The sequence below is a fragment of the Zonotrichia leucophrys genome, unplaced genomic scaffold, assembly GCF_028769735.1.
Source record: "Zonotrichia leucophrys gambelii isolate GWCS_2022_RI unplaced genomic scaffold, RI_Zleu_2.0 Scaffold_142_116074, whole genome shotgun sequence".
Classification (NCBI taxonomy): Eukaryota; Metazoa; Chordata; class Aves; order Passeriformes; family Passerellidae; genus Zonotrichia; species Zonotrichia leucophrys.
This window is the reverse complement of record NW_026992347.1, coordinates 58,651-80,331: the sequence shown is the minus strand read 5'-3', so window position 1 is coordinate 80,331 and position 21,681 is coordinate 58,651.

Sequence of the window (21,681 nt, the reverse complement as noted above, 5' to 3'; positions counted from 1 at the left end):
TGGGTGCACTGCAAGCACTGTGGGGAGAGAATGGGGCAGTCCCTGAGGGTACTTGGGCACTTGGATGGGGCTGGGGAGCCCCTGCAGGTACAAGGAAAGGAATTGGGGAGCCCTTGGGGGTACTGGGAGAGGAAATGGGGAGCATAGGGTGCCCTGTGTAGCCTCCCCCTGACCCATGACCACCTCCCTTGGAAGGATGGGCAATCATGGGAGCCATGGATGGAGCACCCCCCAATGTCATCCAGTGCCTTCCGCTTCCCAGAGCATCACAACTTTTGGTGAAGATGCTCATAGATGTCTCTGGGTTCCCACGGTTGCCTTTGCAGCTCCATGTACGTTGCCTGAGGATCCTCCACCAGGAGTGCCAGGGGGTCTGGGGGGGCCCTGTGGGAATAAGGGGGTGTGTGGAAGGGCATGGGAGGTGCTGGTGGTTTGGGTAAAAGGTTTATCATGGATGGAGGCTGCACTCACCTTTCCTGGTGCTTCCTGGCATCTGCAAAGGAAAACTGGAGGGGTGACTTTGGAGACCCAGGGGCCCCATTCACCCTTGGCAATGCTGAACCACCACCAGACACACAATTTTCCCCAGGCCTCCCCAGTATCCCTGATGCCCCCCCAGTATCTCTGATGCCCCCCCAGTATCCCTGACCCACCTCACTTGCACCAACACACTGAGTCCCCAGAACACCGGGCCCGGCAGGGAGGGTGACCCCTGATAGAACCCCAACATCCCTGCATGACCCTCCAACACCTGCCAGGGCTCTGACCCATGGTCACAGGGGCTCAGCCCCTCCCAAGCCAGGGGCTGTAGGTGCCCCCTAGGGCCCCCCTTCTCTGGTGGCCTTCCCACTGATCTCCAGGACCTCTGTCCCCCCATTTTCACCTACCCAGGTGGTGCCACTGGTACCAGGCCACAATGACACCCACGAGCAGGAGCAGGAGCAGGAGCAGGAGCAGGAGCAGCAGCAGGAACAAAAGGCCCCCACCGACCCCTGCGGCCACTGCAAGAGACAGAGGGGAACACATTTGGGTCGCCCATCACCCCAGGGGTCCTGCACTCCCTGGTGACTCTGTGTGACCCCACCTGTGTCCCTGTGTGTCCCTATGTCCCGCGGTGTCACCTCCAGGACACGGGGTGTGATGGTGGCATTGTCCACGGGCACTGCGGGGACACAGACAGGGCTGAGGCCACAGCGAGGGGCTGGCAGCTGATGTGAGGGGATAGGGATGGGGGCGATGGTTGTGGTGGGGGATGTCAGGAATGGAGTCACACCACAGAGGGGTGACAGGAAACTGGGCAGAGGCGAGGGGACCCAACAATGTGTCTGGAGGACATGGAGGTCCCCAACCAGGGCACTCAAGGAGGCTGTGGGGGCTCCCCGTGCCCACCCCACACTCACTGCGCACCATGATGCGGAGCCGTGCGCTGCTCTTCCGCACGGCCCCCACCCTCAGAGCGCACCTGGCAGCTGTAATTCCACAAGTGGGAGACCACGGCAGGCGCCAGCAGATGTGGGGACCCCTGTAGGCCCCCCAGCACCCGCCTGTCCCGGTAGAACACGTGCAGGAGGGGGGCTCGGGGCCACAGGGGGCTGGAGGTGCTGAGGCAGCTGAGAGTCAGGGGGAACCACAGAGTGGGTTTGGGGGGATCCTCCAGCACTTGCACAGGGAAGAGGTCAGGGAAGGAGAGGGGAAGTGAGTACTGTCACTCTGAGTGCACTGGGAAGTGTCTTTGGGAGTGTGAGGAGATTGGAGCTCCAGCCATGGGGGTGCTCACCATGCACTGTCACTGTCACTGCTGCTGACCGTGACGGCCAGGACCTCAGAAAGCCCTCGCAGCAGTAGCGGCCGCTGTGGTGCCGCTGCAGGGGTGACAGGTACAGCTCGGTCCCTCTGAGGGACTCTGTCAGCTCCTTCTCGTCCTGGTAAAATCGCATCCTGGGTACTGGGCTGTTCCACCGGCCCCAGCAGCGCAGTGTAACCATTTCCCCCTCCAGCAGTGCCCATGCTGGCACCTGCAGCACGAGCTCGTCTGTAGGACAGGAGAATACCATCTCACTGAGGGGCTTGAGAGAGATCCTAGGTGGGTCCCCACGGCACCGAGGACATCTAGGTGCACTGAGGTTGTCATGGTTTGAGCCTGGCACAGAGCCAGTGCCCCCCATGAAAATGCCTCACCCTGGTGTCTGCTGTGAGATGTGACCAGGAATAAGCAAAACAGGCTCTAACTTAAACATAAAGACCACTTTATTACTTAAACTACAGGGAAATAGGGAGAGACTATAAGGAAAAAGAAGAAAAAAGAATTGAAAACCTTACAAAAAAACCATTTTCCTCCTCCCCACCACCTGACTTTCCCAATCCAATACATTCTCTCAAAACAACTGCCCAGCCTTGGCCCCACACGTTAGTATACTCAAACTGCAGTTCATGAAGAGGAAAGGAGTCCTTCTTGTTCCATAGGCTTCTCCTGGAAACACACTGAAATCCCGGATGTTTCCTTGTCACTTCGGCACCGCCCGGGGGGAAAAAAAAAAGTCCTTTTGCCGCTTGTGACATGTTCCTTCCATGCCCAGTGCTCTCACCACCGAGACATGGATCAGAGCTGCTTTTAGGGTGGTCTTTCAAGGATGCCTTGTCTCACTCCAAAAAGGCACAGTCTCTGCTTTTGGGACAACTGTCCCCCCCATATTTTTCCAACCCCCTGGGGCCGGGGGGTCCTCACAAATGAACCCTCCTGGTTTTGAGGCACTGCCTCCCCCTAAATGCAGTCTGTGTCACAGGAACAACTGAGTCCATGGCTACAAGAAAAGTCCAGCCAAAAGGCCACTCCAAATCATCTCTCCCCATCCAATCATCTCCACAATCTCCGGGCCAAGTCATCTCATCTCTCATCTCCCTTCTTATTCAGCTTCGAGGAGGATTAGCATTTTTGTAAGGCCCCAATCATGCAAGAAAGGGTTAAAAGTTTCAGTCTCTGTCTATCTTAGAACGATGATACTCCCACACCTGCTGCTGCTGCGGCCGGGCAGTCTCCCTCCTTCTCCTCCCGGCTGGCTGCTCTCCTGGGGGGGGGGGGGGGGGGGGGGGGGCTGGCTGCTCGAGGGCTGACTCTCTGGGATCTTCCACCCTTCCATCCTCGAAGCCCCCCCGAAGCCCCCTCAACCCCATCTCTGTCCAGGCCCCGGGCCTACCGCTACCGCATGGCCGGCCCCTCCCCCGCCCAGCAGCAACAGGCTGGGCGGGGGAGAGAGATCTGAACTCCTCGCCGCGATGTCCAAAAGAGGAAGTGCCAGGGCAGTGCCCTGCTTTTAACCCCTGTGTATTCTCGGAGGTGTGTCCAAACCCCACTGGCTACACCAGGTGTCAGTATGAAACCCAAAACCTTCATTGGTTTGACCACAGCTTCCCAGAATTCCCACTCCTTCCTGGTCAAACCATGACAGAGGTGCACAGGGGTGCAATGGGATTTTCCTGTGTGCAGGGCACAGGCTCTCGCCATGCCGGGGCTGTGAGGCCATCCACAAAATGGAGCCCACCCAGACCTATCGAGGGCCACCGTGATGATTTAAGATTCCCCCTTACCATCTACAACTCTCACGGCGGGGCTGCACCCAGTGCCAGGCCTGTCACATGTGTAGGTGCCAGTCTCGGTGACATTGAGGTGGTCGCATCCCACCTGCCCCCATTGCTTCCTGTCCTTGTACCAGGTGGTGGCACCGGTGGTCCCCGAGCCCTTGCAGGTCAGTGTCACCCGGTCCCATAGCACCGCCGGCCTCCAGGGAGGCTCCACGAGGAGCTGAGTGGTCTGGGCAGCTCTGGGTGACAGGGGACACCAGCCTGCCAGGCCCAGTGTGGGACTGGGGACAGCAGGGTGGGGAGATGGCATCCCCCAAGGACTCACCAGTGAGGCCAAGGGTCTGGGCTGGAAGGGAGAAGGGACACGGCTCAGTGGGGGTGTCACCGCGGAGACAGAGGCACAGGCATATGGGGGGTGGGGGGCTGTCGCCACCTGTCCTTGTATGACATGGACTCTTTGGGGACAGGGACACTGCAGCCATCCCTGGCTCAGGCAGGACATAGGGACACTGTGGACACCTCTGAACTGAGGATGCCACGGCCACCGTGTGCTGGCACAGGTCACCCCCACCAGCCCCATGATGCCTCCCCAAACCCTTCTCCCGCCATTTTTGTCCCCATGTTCCTGTCCCCCTTCTCCTGTCCCCATGACCACTCCACGACCCCAGCAGACCCCATGCTTTGGCTCTGCTGGCATTGAGGACATCAGGGGACCCCACAGCCCCCCTGTGCCCCCTCCCCTCCCCATCCCTGGGGTGTCAGGCCTGTTCCCAGGGCACTCACCCCACAGGAGCAGCGCCACCTTCCCGGCCATCCCGTTGTCCCCCGCCATGTGCACTGCCTGTCACTCGCTGCAGGGGGTGGCTGTCCCCTGGGTGCTGGCTCTTCGGCCACAGGGGAAGGAAGCAAAATCAGGTCGCATCCCCATGCGTAGGTGGCCCTTGGTGGGGGCAGGATGGCCGCAAGCTGGGCACAGGCTGTGAGCAGGGCGGGGACAGGATGGCGACAAGGCTGGCTGGGACACAGTGGGACATGGGGTTCCCAGGATTGGGGGGCTCAGGGCCTTTGGAGGACATGGACATGACTGTCCATGGGAATGGGGGGTCCCTGGGAATGGGGGTGCTGATGAGGAGGAATCGCTGGGCATGGGGCGGCCATGGGAATGGGGATCGTCAGGGCTGGGGGGACTCAGGGATGGAGTGCCAGGAGAACGTGGGCTCCAGGGATCTGGCGTCATGAGATAGGGATGCTGGGGAAATGAGGGATCCCGTGTGAATAGGGGTTCCTGAGAGAATCAAGGTCCTGGGGAAAGGGGCATTTCAGGGTTTGGAATGAACTGGAGAGGGTTCCTTGAGAATGGGGTGCTGGGCTATGGAGGTCCTGGGGAATGGGAGTACAAGGATGGGAGGCCCAGGGGAGGGAGGATGGAAGGAATCAGGGTCCCATGATTGGGATCCCTGGGGAATGAGGGTGCCAGAAATGGGCAGTGGCTTGGTGAGCCTGTGGGTCAAAGCTCCTTCCCTGGCTGGACCAGATTTTGGGGTGACCCAGGGCTCAGCAAAGTCCCCCCAGGGTGCTTGTGGTTTGGGAGGGTCATCGCAGGGAGATTCTGACAGGGTCTGGGTCTGTGTTCCCCCAGCCCCCAAGGGCTTTTTCCCCTCTTTATTTCCATTTCCATTATTTTGCCTCTCAATTTCACAAGACCCCAGTTATTCCCTTCATGATCCTGGGGGGCACCTGAGCAGGGAACAGATTGAGGGAAGCCCAGCGTGGGGGAATCAGGGTTGAGGGGTCTGCAGAGAGGGCTGGGGAGGCTGTGGGGGATGGAGGTGTCTGACACTGCCCCCCCAACATGTTCTCTTTCCTGCACAGAAGAAGGAAGAGGCCGTTTGCGCTGAGTGTCACACGGGGGAGGGCAGATTCTGTCCTGGGAGGGCACAACCAGGGGGTACCTGTCCTGGGGAGATCCTATCCAGGGGGGACACATGCTGGACAAGGGGCTCCTGTCCTGGTGCATGGCAGCTCCGGGGGGCTCCAGACTTCTCCATTCTTGCTCATCCCCTGCAGGATCTGAGCCAGCAAGAGCAGCTGGGGAATGGAACCCTGAGCAGGAAGGAGCTCCCAAACTCCTGCTCCTTGAAGCCAGTGGCCATCCAAGGGTGGGGCCCAGCCATGGCCCAGCCCCACTGCACAGGGATGGCCATTGCCCAGCCCTGCTCTGCCCAGCCCCAGGTGGAAGACAGGACGTGAGATTCCCCCCTGCCTTCTTGGCTTTCATTCTGGCAGCTTTAGAGCTGCTGCAGAGGTGAGATTTCTGTGGGTGGAAAAAGGCCTGCCTGTGGTTTTCTCAGCTCTGCAAGAAGCACAAAACCCAAAACGAGCCCAAGCAGTGGCTCTGTGAGGGCCTTTGATGGTTTTCAGAGCAGGGCTGGCTGCAAACTGCTGCTGCAGGGGCAGCTGTGGGGGAACCAGTCCAGAAATGCAGCAATATATACTTTTGTCCCTGTCCCCAAGACACTGAGAGAGCCCAAGAATAACTGCAAACCCCAAAAAGATCTGCTCAACAACCTGATCTGGACCCTCCTCCTCCTCCCTGCCATTCCATGGATGGACAGTGGCCGGATGCCCTGAACGCACCACAGCCGCTGTCTCACTGCTCTCCACACCTGGATGGGGAGAGAAAATTGAGCAACGGGTTCCTGGGTTGAGACAAGGACCAGGAGAGATCACTCATCAAATCCTGTCACGGGTAAAACTGCTTATGATTTAGAGATATGAATTGAATTTATTGCTGAGAAAATCAGAGCAGGATAAGAAGAAGTCAAATAAATCCTCTAATACACCTTTTCTCTGTTATGAAGGACTATGTAGTCATTGGCTTTCACTATTTTATTGGTTTTGGCAAATTATTTTGATATAATACACTTTCTAGTCACTTTTTAACTGTTTTTGATACACTAAAAATTGTCAGCCTTTTTACCCTAATCTCAGTGTAGAAAATATATTTTAATGGGAAAAATATTTTATAGTTTAGTGTAGGAAAGACATTCTCTGCTGTTCTTGTGAACCAGCAAAGTCTTCCTGATTATAAGGAAACTCCTATATCTCTCTTGAGGAAGACACAATGGTTGTCATCATGGAGACATGATGAAGGAGAGAAAGACAAGAGATACAGACTCTAGCGGGCTCACAGAATGATGTAGCTCCTTGGTCACCCACTGAGAACTTTGTTTCTCTCTTATGACCTATGGGCACTGAATGTGTCTCTTAAGTAAATGTAAATATCTTAATAAACTATAAAAGCAACACGTTGCTCCAATAAATCTCTCTTTCACACCCTTCTGATGGAGTTGTGGCGTTTTTCTCTGTGTCGCAGTCTATAGCCACATCTGGTGCCCGCCCCCTATGATTGCAACTGGACTGTAAAAAACGGAAAGAAAAAAGAGAGAAAAAAGTTGAAGCGTACCCTAAAAATGAGTGAAGGCAACAAGGATGCTGCAGAGGTCCAGACCTAATTCAGACATCTGATTCGAGGTGAATAATCGGGAAAAATAATGGGACATAATTTATCAAACAAGGAAAGGACTATTTTGTCCACGTGGAAAACTTTATTGAAAAGGAAAAATGTTCAAGCTTCTGATTATGCTCTTTGTAGCTTACTGATATGGTGTAAATCACAGGACTTTGAAGCTGATGCTGACAATGCCTTCAGTGTCTGGGCATGGGAAAAGGTTTGGAAGAGACTATGGGAAGTGATATCTAAGGGGAATAAGACGGTTGTCGATTTGGCTACTACCTAGAGACTGTTGTATGAGGCATTGAAGGAATGCAAAGCAGAACAAGATAGGGAGGAGGAACTGGAGGAGCAGGAATTAAAGCAAGAAACTGAAGTAGAGGAACAGGTGGAAGATGAGGCTGAGCCTGTCAATGTATCTCCCCCTGAGGAGGCTGCTGCAGCTGCAGTGGAGGTTCCCCCAGGGTTTGCTATTGTGAGAATCAAGCGGCAGGCTAAGACTGTTTCTTGGTATTTATCTCCAGAAGACCACATTAAACCTGTGTATAGTTTGCCTGCTCAGCCGTTAATTGAACTGAGTACAAAACCAAAGTATCTTACGTCTGCACAGCAGTAAGCGAAAATGAAGTTACAGAAGTGAAGTGAAAAACAGGCTGGGTCATTGGCCCTTTTGTCTCCCCCTGGGCCATCTGCTCCCCCCTCACCCTTCCCTCGGTCAGCTGCTCCAGCCCCTGCTTTCCCTTGAGCCACCCACCCCTTCTCTGCCCTCCTTCGAGTCATCTGCCTCTGCTCAATCCCCTGGTGCGCTATCTGTCCCCCTCCTCCCTCCTGAACTGGTTGAAAAATGCAATCTTTACCATTGCATCCTTCTTTGTCTAGTAATAGTTCTGACAATGAACTGCCAGTTAAAAGTACACCTAAAAAGACGCAGGAATTTGTTAGACCTCGTAGCAGATCCAGGCCAGCTGTTTCTTGGGCTCTGCCTCCCTGCCAGGTGGCTGTGACTCCTCTACACTCTTTACAATTTTGGGAGCATGTGAGAATGAAAGCAGCTGAAGTGGGAGATTGGAATTTGTTAGAGAAAATAAGTCCACCTAAAAGGATGGAGATGGCTGCTGCTGCTGCTGCTTCTGGTGGCCCTGTGGCTTTTCCTGTTTCCAAAGCTGCTCCTAATTCAGGACAACAAGACAGTCATCAGGTTTTTGCATGGAGGGTTGTACAGGACTTTCAGTCAAAAGTAGATCAGTATGGTGTTAACTCTTCACAGGTGATGCAAGTGATTCACGTTCCATACGCTGATGTACTCGCCCCTTATGATATTTTTCACCTGGCTAGGATTCTGTTTCAGCCAGTGCAGTATGGTGTGTTTCAAGTGTCTCAAGCTACCTGGAAACAAATGGTTGAAAGAGTAGCATAGGACAATATGCAGTTACCTCCGCACGATCCACGTCATGCTGTGGGAGTTGATGCCTTGCTGGGCAATGGACCATTCTCTAATCTGGATTTGCAGGCAAGATGGGACCCCCTGGTTCTGGCACAGGCCCAGCAGCTGGGTATGAGTGCCTTACTTAAAACAATGGAGATGGCAGCTCCTAAACCAAGGTATATTACCATCCAGCAAGGGGTGAAGGAACTTTTTCTGCAGTTTTTGGAGAGGGTTGCTGCAGCCCTTCAGAAGTAAGTAGATGATAAGTTGAGGTAAATTTTATGCAGACAGCTAGCACAGGAAAATATGAACTATGATTGCAGAGGAAATATTGATTCTTTACCGGGAGATCCCTTGCTGTCTGATCTTGTAGTTGCTTGCTCAAAGGTTGGTTCGGTTGAGCATAAAATGGCTGCTTTGGCAAAGTCATGAAGTCCTCACCCAGATATTCTGCTTGTGAAGAATTAGGGCATGTGAAGACCCAATGCCCTCAAACTGCTGGACAATGTGTACACTCTAGTTGGTTTGGTTATCGCCCCAGAGGAAGTTCAAAGACAGATGCCTTGGAAATATTTGGGGTTGATAGTCACCAATACACAAATTGTGCCTTAACCTGTAAAATTGGACATTGAAATTAAAACCGCTGCTGATGTACAGAAATTGGTTGTTGCAATAGGTTGACTTAGGCCATACTTGGGGATAACTAATCACCAACTACAACCTCTCTATGACTTACTATCAGGGATAACTTCCTCTACCGATGAGAGACATTTGACCACTGCAGCAAAAAAGGCTGTAGAAGTTGAATTGGCCTTGACATCTGGACTTGTTACAAGGATAGATGTTTCTGTTGGTGTGCAATTCTTTATTTTGAGAGATGATGAAACATCATGCAGATTGTTGTGTCAACAGAATGATAAAAGGGAAGAAAAATTGCATATTTTGGAGTGGATATTTTTATCTTTCAGGTCCTGAAAAACAGCTCCAGGTCTGTATAAGCTTTTTGCAGACATCATTATCAAAGGTCGCAGACGCTGCCATGACACCTTAGCCGTGATCCTGTAACTATTGTCATACCAGTACAACAATGGTATTTTGAGTGGTGTTTTCAAAACAATCATGAGCTACAATCTGCTTTATCTTCCTTTACAGGTCAAATAGTATATCATTTACCTTCTGTCATGGTTAGACTCTGGCACAATGCTAGTGCCTCTATGAGAATACCTTCTCTCTGGTGTCAATCTGGCACCACTCTTTAGAATACTCAATATTCAGTTCATGAAGAGGAGAGAAGTCCTTCTTGCACTATAGGCTTCTCCTGGAAACACATTGAAACTTCGTGTGCTTCTATGTCACTCAGCACTGCTCGGAAAGTTCTTTGCTATTGTGACACCTTCCTTCTATGCTTAGTGCTTTCACTACTGTGCATGGACCAGAGCTGCTTCTAGAGTTGTCTTTCAAGGATGCCTTGTTTCACTCTAAAAAAGGCACAATCTTTCCTTCAGGACATCTGTCCCCTCTAGTTTTTCCACCCCCTGAGGCTGAGGGGTACCCACACTGAACCCTCCTGGTTCTGAGGAACTGCCTCCCCCTAAATGCAGTCTCTGTGTCACAGGAAAAAGAAAAATGGTTCAGTCTATGGCTACACAAGAAATGTCCAGCCAAAAGGCTACTCTATCATCTCTCCCCTCACTCAAGGGTCTTCTCTACTTTCTTCATGGCTAATTCCTTGTTATCTCATCTCTTATCTCTCTTCTCATTCAGCTTCAGGAGGATCAGCATTTGCAAGGTCTCAATCATGTAAGAAAAAGGTTAAAAATTTCAGTCTCTGCTTGTCTTAGAGCTCCAGAACTCCCACACTGCCCTGCTGGGTGCCTTCTCGCCGCGCTCCCCCCTCTTCTCCTTCTGGGCTGGCCGCTATCAAATTCAGCTGCGGCTCTCCCTCTCTCTCCTGCGGGAGGGGGAATGGCTGCCCGATGTCTCTTGGTGCTCCTCCACCCTTCCATCCTCAAGGGTACCTTCACCCCCCCATCTCTGTCCAGGCCCAGGCCTACCACATGGCTGCCTCTCCCCCGCCCAGCAGCAGCAGCTGGACGAGAGAGGGAGATCTGACTTCTTTCCCTCAAAGTCTCAAGAGAGCTTCCCAGGACCGCAGCTCTGGTTTTTAACTCCTGTGTGTTCTCAGAGGTGTGTCCAAACCTCACTGGCTACATCAGGTGCCAATATTAAAATCTGACCACCCATTGGTTTGACTACAGCATCCCAGAATTCCCATTTCCCCGTCAAACCAGCACACCTTCTCATCCTATTTTGAATTTCACTAAGAGGATTCCTTTTCAGGGCAAACAACTTTGCTCTTCTGTGCCAGGGGAAGCCGTGACAGTTTTTACAGATGGATCAGGAAGAACTAGAAAAGCTGCTGTAGCCTGGAAGATAGATGACCACTAGGAATATGAAGTAATGGTTCAACAAGAGTCTCCTCAATTAATTGAACTTTGTGCCATACTCTTAGCCTTTACCTTATTTCCTAGTTCCGTAAATATAGTTACTGATTCTGTTCATGATGCTAATTTAGTAATACAGTTGGATCAAGCTGTGTTGTATAATGTAAAGGAGAAACCATTATTTGTTATGTTGTTGAAATTGTGGACTGTTATTCATAATTAAAAGCATTCTTATTTTATTATGCATATTTGTAGCCATAAATTGCTACCTGGATTGTTTGTTGAAGGTAATGCCTATGTGGATTCCCTTGTGGCTGCCTCAGCAGTAAAAATGGTGCCTAATGTGTTATAGCAAGCTGTTCTATCTCACCAAATTTTTCATCAGGGTGCTCAGGCACTACAGCAGCAATTTAAATTATCACATAGTGAAGCAAAGTCAATTATTTCTTCTTGCCCTCATCGTCGTACATCTCATGTTTCACAATATTACAGTACTAATCCTAGAGGATTACTCTCTTTGCAAGAATGGCAAACAGATGTTACAAAAATGCCTGAATTTGGCTGTCAAAATATGTTCATGTTACAATTGACACCTTTTCTTATGCCATGGTTGCCTCAACGTTGGCAGGTGAAACATCTCGGGATGTTATTCATCATTTTTGCCACACATTTTCCATCTTAGTCGTTCCATCACATGTAAAGATGGATAACGGCCCGGCATATGTTTCAAAGAAATTCCAGGTGGTTTTTTGTGCCTGGGGTGTTGATCATTCCACTGGTATTGCTCATGCCTCAACAGGCCACGCAATTATTGGACGTGATCATGGTGTGTTGAAGTGCTAGGTACAAAAACAAAAATGGGGAATGCAAAGGGAATCGCCTCAAGTGAGATTAGACAAAGCCATTTATATCTTAAACTTTCTGCATCCTTTACCTGACTTACATGTGTCTCCTATATTCTATCATTTTCCATCTTTGAATTCAAAACAGCCAAGCTTTAAGAAAGGTATTAAAATGTCCTGGGGTGACGTTATGATGCTTGTATCCCCATTCATCTCTTCTGTGCCTTTAAGACCAGCTCTGAAGTGTGGAAGTTTTGTTTGGGTTTCTCCTATCAGGGACACACAGACGAGCAGTAGTACATAGGGCTGTTCTTCACTTCTTGCTTCAGCTTGCTGCTTTGCTTGCTCCCTTTTCTGCTCTTGCTTCTGCTCTGCTTTTGCCTCTGCTTATTAGCTAGTTCTAGCTAAACAGTCCACATTCCTTCCTGGACTGTTTTTCCTCTCCTGTTTCTGTGACCATCTCAAACCTGCTCCGGACTGGGACCCGGGAACACCGCTCGGCTGCAGCAGCTGCCCCAGCGCTGGAGGGACTGAGAACAGAACAACCACCCCTGAAAGAGACTTTCTGATTTTGTCATCTTTCTCAGAGCAGTGTCATCTGGTAGTGTTAATTTTGTGTGCTGGGGGATGCTGGGCCAGTCAAATAAACAGGTTCTTTCCACCTCTCTCCAAGGAATTTTTACCCGAACTGGTTGGGGGGAGGGGCCGTGTGGATTTCGCTTTCTGGAGGGGCCCTCCTTTGCAGGTTCTTTAACAAATTTGCCTTAAACCAGGACAAATTATTTGGCGCCCAAACGTGGTGCGAGAGAGTGGAAAAACCCTGTTTTGACTGCATTCTGGTTGCTATTACTCTGTGTTCATTTAAATCAGCTAATAGCCATGCTTTTTGCATTCACAATGTCTGTTGGGGTGAAGGTTTGCATGCATTTCTGGTCCCTAGAATTTTTTGAGATTTTAATACCTCTCTGGTCCCTAGGTTTATTTTCTTATCCAGAAATAGCTTTAGTATTGCCCCTAATACATAGTTTTTACATCAGAGGGGCAGTGACCAGAGTAGCTATCCTGCTGGGCTTGGTGGCAATAATGGGCAAGAAGTTTATAAACATGTTAGGGTCTGCTCCAGGTAGGAATGATTCATGGATATGGTTATGCATCCAGTTTGTCACAGGAGGAGCAGGAGGGAATGAGGTTTTTCAGCCTCTGCTTTCCTCCTTCTCCTACGAATCAGTTGCATCACTAGTGAAGGATGTTCAGTTTCCCCTCAATGTTAAAGAAACCATCTCCCTGGTATTCAATCTGGTAACCTTCCTCTATACAGCCTGCTGCTTCTCTAGAATGAGGGCTGAGATTTCTAGATGGGCTGATGAGATCCCTGACTCAGGAGTAAACCCCATGGTGGAAAATCCTAAGTGGTGTGGGAAATGGGAGGATATGGGCCAAATCCTGAAGGAATTCTCTGACCCTATAGTGTGTGATTTTCCCCATGAACAAATTCAGAACGCAGCTGAGGTGGGGAAATATCTGAAAGAGAAGTACCAGGATGAGCCTAAGGAGAGGAAGGTCATTGCAGTGAGCTGGGCCCTGGCATATGCTTATAGCACACTGCTAGATAGTGTCGGGCAGCAGACAGAGGCAGGGGGGCAGGGAGATAAATCAGCAACTGTACCGGTGACTCAGGCTGCAGCTAACACTCCAGGCTCGAAGCCAGCATCTAAACCCATGGCTGTTGCTACCAGCACTAGAAGTGGGAAATGCAAGGACAAGACCAATCGACCAGCGGACGATGATGATGATGATGATGAAGGAGAAGGAACCTCAGTGCCTCCTGACGTAAAATCAGGAGTCAAAGCAGCAGGTGCAAGATCAGATGCCAATATTGAGTCCTTTTCCCTGAAGGACCTTCATGGCCTACAGAAGGATTACACTCGAAGGTCTGATGAATCCATAATTAGTTGGCTGGTCCATCTCTGGATGCTGCAGGCGAGGCTACAATTCTGGATGGCACTGAAGCCAGGCATTTGGGATCCCTGTCACAGGATCCTGTCATAGACCAAGGAATGATGACGGGGGCTAGCTCTCACAGACTCTGGGAACGGGTCCTAAGAAGTGTAGCAGAAAGATACCTGTGTGCAGACGATCTCTATATGCAGCAAACTCAGTGGAAGACAATAGAGCAAGGGATCCAATGCCTGAGAGAAGTGGCCGTGGCAGAGATCATCTTCTCAGATGATGTAACAACCAGGAACCCAGACTTAGTACCATGCACGTCTGTGATGTGGCGAAAACTCGTACGACTTGGGCCACAAGAATATGCTTCTGCCTTAGCCATCATGAAGAGGGATGAAAGGGGTGAGACTGTGCTTGACATGGCAAGGAAGTTCCAAGCATATGCCGATGCTGTACATGGCCCGACACATGCCAGAATCGGAGCAGTAGAAACACGTCTGCAGAACTTAGAGGATAAGATAGAGGAGAACCATAAGAAGCTTAGAGAGGAGATTAAAGAAGACCTTCTCCAAATTTCAGCAGTACAGATCCAAGGTTCCGGTATCCAAGGCTGACGTTTCCCAGATGGTGAGAGAAGATACACCCCACGAGCTGAGCTGTGGTTTTACCTGCGTGATTGTGGGGAAAACATGAGAAGGTGGGATAGGAAACCTACTGCTGTTCTGGCATGACGGGTGCGTGAACTGAAGGAAGCCACCAGGAGGAAAGCAGCTCCAGTTGCCCGTAGCCGAATGGCCAGGTATGATGATGATGACATGTCTGATCCCCTCGAAGGAACATCCAAAACATACACCCAGGGAAAGACGGATAACCAGGCTTAGAGGGGCCTGGCCTCTAGCCAGGTAGAGGCCAGGGAAAATCATGTTTTCTGGTCTGTGTGGATTCGTTGGCTTAGCACATCGGAACCACAAGAGTACAAAGCTTTGGTCGATACTGGTGAGCAATGCACATTAATCCCATCAAGATATGTAGGGACAGAGTCTGCTTCTATTGCCGGTGTGACAGGGGGATTCCAGGATTTCACTTTGGTTGAAGCTGATGTGAGCCTAATGGGAAATGAGTGGAAGAAGCATCCTATTGTGACTGGCCCAGAGGCCCCATGTATTTTGGGCATAGACTACCTTCAAAGTGGGTACTTTAAAGACCCAAAAGGACTCAGATGGGCATTTGGAATAGCTGCTGTAGAGACAGAGGGCATCCAGCAATTGAACACTTTGCCTGGGTTGTCTGAGAACCCATCTGCAGTAGGATGCCTGACGGGAGAAGAGCAACGAGTGCCAATTGCCACTTCCATAGTGCATCGACGACAGTATAGGACCACTCGAGATGCTGTGATCCCCATCCATAAGATGATCCGAGAGCTGGAGAGCCAAGGGGTGGTCAGCAAGACCCACTCACCCTTCAACAGCCCCATTTGGCCTGTGCGAAAATCTGAAGGAGAATGGAGATTGACTGGACTATCGTGCACTGAATGAAGTGACTCCACCACTGAGTGCTGCTGTGCCGGACATATTAGAGCTCCAGTATGAGCTTGAGTCCAAGGCAGCAAAGTGGTATGCCACTATAGACATTGCCAATGCATTTTTCTCCATTCCTCTGGCAGCAGAATGCAGGCCTCAGTTTGCCTTCACATGGAGGGGAGTGCAGTACACCTGGAACCGACTGCCCCAGGGGTGGAAGCACAGCCCCACCATCTGCCATGGACTGATCCAGGCTGCACTGGAAAAGGGGAGAGGCTCCAGAACATCTGCAGTATATTGATGACATCATTGTGTGGGGGAACACAGCTGCAGAAGTGTTTGAGAAAGGGAAGGAAATCATCCAGATCCTCCTGGGAGCTGGTTTTGCCATTAAAAAGAGTAAAGTAAAGGGACCAGCTCGTGAGATTCAGTTCCTGGGAGTGAAGTGGCAAGATGGATGGTGTCAGATTCCTACAGATGTCATCAACAAGATCACAGCAATGTCTCCACCCACCAATAAGAAAGAGACACAAGCTTTCTTGGGTGCAATAGGTATTTGGAGGATGCATATTCCTGAGTACAGTCAGATCGTGAGCCCTCTTTACCTGATCACCCGCAAGAAGAACAATTTCCAGTGAGGCCCTGAGCAGCAACAGGCCTTTGTCCAGATCAAGCAGGAGATTGCTCATGCAGTAGCCCTTGGCCCAGTCAGGTCAGGACCAGAGGTAAAGAACATGCTCTACTCTGCAGCCGAGAACCATGGCTTTTCTTGGAGCCTTTGGCAGAAGGTGCCTGAGGAGACTTGGGGTCGACCACTGGGATTTTGGAGTCGAAGCTACAGAGGGTCTGAAGCCAACTATACTCTAACAGAGAAAGAAATCCTGGCTGCCTGTGAAGGAGTCCAGGCTGCTTTGGAGGTAATAGGCACTGAAGCACAACTCCTCCTGGCACCCCAACTACCAGTGCTGGGGTGGATGTTCAAAGGCAAGGTTCCTTCCACTCACCATGCCTCCGGTGCTACATGGAGCAAGTGGATTGCTCTCATCACTCAGCGCGCCCATATAGGTAAACTGAATCGCCCTGGGATTTTGGAGGTCATTACAAATTGGCCCGAAAGTGAGAATTTTGGTGTCACAGATGAAGAGGAACAAGAACCAGTGACACGTGCTGAAGAGGCTCCTCCCTATAACCAACACCTCCCAGAGGAAATACGCTAGGCTCTTTTCACTGACGGTTCCTGTCGCATCGTAGGGATGAACCGGAAGTGGAAAGCAGCCGTATGGAGCCCCACACGACAGGTTGCACAAGCTACCGAAGGAGAAGGTGGATCAAGCCAACTAGCGGAACTCAAAGCTGTTCAACTGGCCCTAGACATTGCTGAGAGAGAGAAGTGGCCAAAGCTCTACCTCTACACTGATTCATGGATAGTAGCCAATGCTCTGTGGGGATGGCTAGAGAGGTGGAAAAAGACTAACTGGCAACGTAGAGGGAAACCAATTTGGGCTGCTGATGAGTGAAAAGACATTGCTACCAGGGTAGGGAGGCTACCTGTGAAAGTCCGCCATGTAGATGCCCATCTACCCAAGAGTAGGGCCAATGAGGAGCACCAAAACAATGAGCAGGTAGACCAAGCTGCAAAGATAGGGGTGTCCAAAATAGATCTAGATTGGGAACATAAGGGAGAGTTATTCCTAGCTGGATGGGCCCATGATGCCTCAGGCCACCAGGGCAGAGATGCCACCTATAAATGGGCACAAGACCGAGGGGTGGATCTAACCATGGACAGTATTTCTCAGGTTATCCATGACTGAGACGTGTGCTGCCATCAAGCAGGCCAAGCGAGTGAAGCCCCTGTGGTATGGTGGGCGGTGGTCCAAGTACAAGTATGGGGAGGCCTGGCAGATTGACTACATCACACTGCCCCAGTCACGCCAGGGCAAGCGCTACGTGCTGACCATGGTGGAAGCCACAACTGGATGGCTGGAAACCTACCCTGTGTCTCATGCTACAGCCCGGAACACCATCCTGGGCCTGGAAAAGCAAGTTCTGTGGAGACATGGCACCCCTGAGAGGATCGAGTCAGACAACGGGACTCATTTCAAGAACAGTCTTATCAACACCTGAGCTAGGGAACATGGCATTGAGTGGGTGTACCATATCCCCTACCATGCACCAGCTGCAGGAAAAGTAGAGAGGTAAAATGGACTACTAAAAAACCAGTTGAAAGCTTTGGGTGGGGGATCTTTCAAGAACTGGGAGCAGCATCTGGCAAAAGCCACCTGGTTAATTAACACCCGAGGTTCCACCAACCGAGCAGGTCCTGCCCAGTCTGAGTCCCTGAATGTAATAGAAGGAGACAAAGTCCCAGTGGTACATATCAGAGGTTTGTTAAGGAAGACTGTGTGGATCAATTCTGACTCGAGTACAGACAAACCCATTCATGGGGGTGTCTTTGCTCAGGGACCAGGTTGCACGTGGTGGATAATGCAAAGAGATGGAACAACACGATGTGTACCTCAGGGAGATCTGATTGTGGGGTAAGAATGATATGGGGAGAAGGGGTGGAATGTCCTGGAGTGACGTTATGATGCTTGTATCCCATTCATGTGTTCTGTGCCTTTAAGACCGGCTCTGAAGAGTGGAAATTTTGTTTGGGTTTCTCTTATCAGGGACACACAGACGAGCAGTAGTACATAGGGCTGTTCTTCACTTCTTGCTTCAGCTTGCTGCTTTGCTTGCTCCCTTTTCTGCTCTTGCTTCTGCTCTGCTTTTGCCTCTGCTTATTAGCTAGTTCTAGCTAAACAGTCCACATTCCTTCCTGGACTGTTTCTCCTCTCCTGTTTCTGTGACCATCTCAAACCTGCTCCGGACTGGGACCCGGGAACACTGAAGGTTTGGCTGCAGCAGCTGCCCCAGCGCTGGAGGGACTGAGAACAGAGCAACCACCCCCGAAAGAGACTTTCTGATTTTGTCATCTTTCTCAGAGCGGTGTCATCGGGTATTGTTCATTTTCTGTACTGGGGGATGCTGGGCCAGTCAAATAAACAGGTTCTTTCCACCTCTCTCCAAGGAATTTTTACCCGAACCGGTTGGGGGGAGGGGCCGTGTGGGTTTTGCTTTCTGGAGGGGCCCTCCTTTGCAGATTCTTTAACAAATTTGCCCTAAACCAGGACACTCCCCCTGGGTCACAGGTGGGGTCCCACACGGTCACCAGGGAGTGCCAGGCCCCCTGTAAGATGGATGATCCTGATGTTTCCGCTCTGTTTCTTGCAGTGGCCACAGGGGTTGGTGGGGCCCTTTTGTTCCTGCTCCTGCTAGTGGGTGTCATTGTGGCCTGGCACCGGTGGCACAGTGTGGGTGGGTGAAAATGACGGGAAGGGGGTCCCAGGGAAATTTAGAGGCCCCCAGAATTGGGGAGCGATAGGGAAGCAACCACAGCCCTGGAATTGTAACGTTGGCTGGAGTACCTATAGGGTTTGGAAGGTGCTGGAGGGCCCTACAGGGATTTTGGGGGTACTTTCAGGGGCCCTGGGAGCATTCCAGGGATCTCTGTCCCTGCCTGGCTTGAGGCTGAGTTGGTCAGGAGCACTGGGGAGGTTCATGAATTCTGGGGGCCTTCAGAGATGCTTGCGGGTCCTGTGGGAAATTAAGGGCCCAGTGGAGGTTCAGGAATCATTCAGGGGGTTCAGGGCCCTAGCACCCACAGTCACCCCTCTCCTCTTTCCTCTGCAGCTGCCAGGAACCACCAGGAAAGGTAGGTGGGGGCTCAAACCACACTGTCCCCTTTCAACCCATCCCCCAAAACCTCCCATTCCCTCCCCCACATCCCCTTTATTCCCTCAGGACCCCTCCAGATCCCCCAACCCCCCCAGAGGAGGTGGAAGTGCTGTACACCCACGTCGTGGTCACCAAGAGGGCAGGGGGTGAGTACGGGTGGGACACACGCAGAGGGACACGTCACCCACGAGTGTCACCCCACCCAGATCCCACAGCCCGTGTCTCTCACAGAGTCCCCCTGTGCCACCACCCTCCAGGATCCCCAGGTGACCTATGCGGAGCTGCAGAGACCCCAGGGGCGATCGCGGGAACCTGGTGACATCTACGGGAATGTGCTGTGACACTGGGGGAACTGGGGGACACTGGGGGTCCCCACCTATGGCCACCCACTCGTGTGTTTGCTGCCAGTAAAAACTGTGCCTCTCCCTCCCCGTGGAGGCACAAATATTCCAAAGGACTGAGAGAAGAACAATTTCCTGAAACAGCAATGAGAGAGAATAAAACCAACAGCAACAGCAACAAGTTTCAGAGTCCAAATTGTCACACAAGGAACGATTTCCAGGGAAAGCCACCAAAAAGGAACAAACCCCAGATATTATCCCAGCATGTTTACTCCACCAGAGGAACCTGGCAGGGCCCTGGACCTTCCTTGCTCTGAGGGACAAAGTGGCCTTCAGAAGGCTCTGGATTCTCTTGTCCCCTGTCCCAACCCCCTCAACTGCTGTGTTCCCCGCACGAGGATGACACAAAGGCCCTGTGGGAATTTCAGAGCCTCCCTTTTTTCCAGGACAGTCAGGATCAGGCCATGGCACAGGGTGGGGTGTCAGAGACAGGAAAAGCTTCATGTCTGGAGGCATTTTCGAACACCTATGTGTGGAAGAGATGGGTCAGGCTTGCTTTTGGTGAGATAGGGTTCCATCTGTCCATCAGTCTGTCAGCCATGGCACACTGGGGACAGTGTGATGCTCTGCCAAAGGCAGCTCCTTAGCGGCCGCGTGACCAGAAGTGCCACCTGGGGAGAGGGCCCTTGGTGGCCCAATTGGCTTAAAAGGCAGAGCAGGAGGTGGCCAAGTGCCTGACCGTGTCTCCTCTTAGGGTGTCTGTCCCATCCATGCTGAAACCCAGGAGTTGGCAACTCATTAAAATGAGAACTATCTGCCAAGGAAAGTAGGAACCGAGCTGGAATAAAAAGACCCATCCCTAAAACTCTTTTTTACTTTCAAAGATTATGGGGATACCAGTCAACAGTGTAGGAAAAGGAATATCAGCTCTTTACTAGGAAATTTATAAAGCAGAACAGAACAAAGAGCACAAACCCAGAACGTTCCCTCCTGCTCAGCACTGTAGGTTTTTGTGGCAGTTATAACCGCGGCCAGCAGGGGGCGCTGCAGGGAGCACTCCCGGCCAGCAGGGGGCGTCCCGGTCCAGCTCCATCCCCTCAGGGGCCATGGCGGCCTCGGACGGGAGGGAGGAGGGGAAATCGCTCCTTTTGCAAACTCACAGGCACCAATCGCTCCTGGCATACCACCGTCAGCGGGCAGAAGCCGCCAAGGCAGCAGGTTGGATCCCAGTGCCCACTGGCAGCGTAGCAGTGTCCCGGGGCCAGGCACACGCCCTGCTCAACACCAGCGACCTCTCTGCATGGTCCTGAATGGAAGGAAGGCAGCGCCTGACCCCAGACTCATCTCGGGTCCACAGCAGCACCTGTGGTGGCTTTACACCCCAATTCCTGCAATCCCTCAGGCTTTCACTCAGGTGGGGAGGACAGGGATGGAGCAGCTTTGGGAACACCTGGAATCCAGACAGGGTCAGTCACCACAGCCCCAGCACAGCTGTGGGCAGAGCCCCTGCTTGGTATTTCAACACTTTTCCCTCTTATCTGGCAGACAGGGCCAGAACCCAAACATTCTTTCCATGAGGCTCCCTAAGGCTGCAGGTTTTGTTTAAGAAGGAGAGTCCAGATCAGGTTGCTGACCAGAATGTTTTGGGTTGTGTCGTTGTTTTGTGGTTCTCTTGGTCCCTTACGAAGAGGAAGAAATGAACAATTGCTGCATTTCCAGGCTGGTTCCCTCACAGCTGCCCCTGCCGGGGGGGGTTTCCAGCCAGCCCTGATCTGAAAACCATCAAAGGCCCTCGCTGAGCCACGGCTTGGGCTCCCTTTGGAGTTTGTGCTTCTTGCATGGCTGAGCAAACCACAGGCAGGCATTTTTCCTCCACAGAATTCTCACCTCTGCAGCAGGTCCATAGACCCAGAGCCCCTCAGAATCAGTCTGGGGTGATGCCCAGGCTGCTGGTACGTTGTGGGGGCTGTGCTGGATCACCCAAAAATCTGAGGCACCCAGGGAAGGAGCTGGGACCTGTGGTCCCACATAGCCACTGCCTATCCCTGGCACCTCCATTCCCCTGAAAATCAAATCATGGGTACCCCATTTCTTATGTCTCCCCCTCTCTGGAAGCCGTATCCCAGTACTCATATTCCCCAGGTTCTCCATGGCCCAGGAGCCCTCATTCCCAAAGAACCCTCTCCCACTCATTCCGTCCCTAAAATTCCCTTCCCACAGGACCTTGATTTTCACAGGACCCCCATTCTCACAGGATCCCCCATTCCCACAGCTTCCCCATCCCATGACCC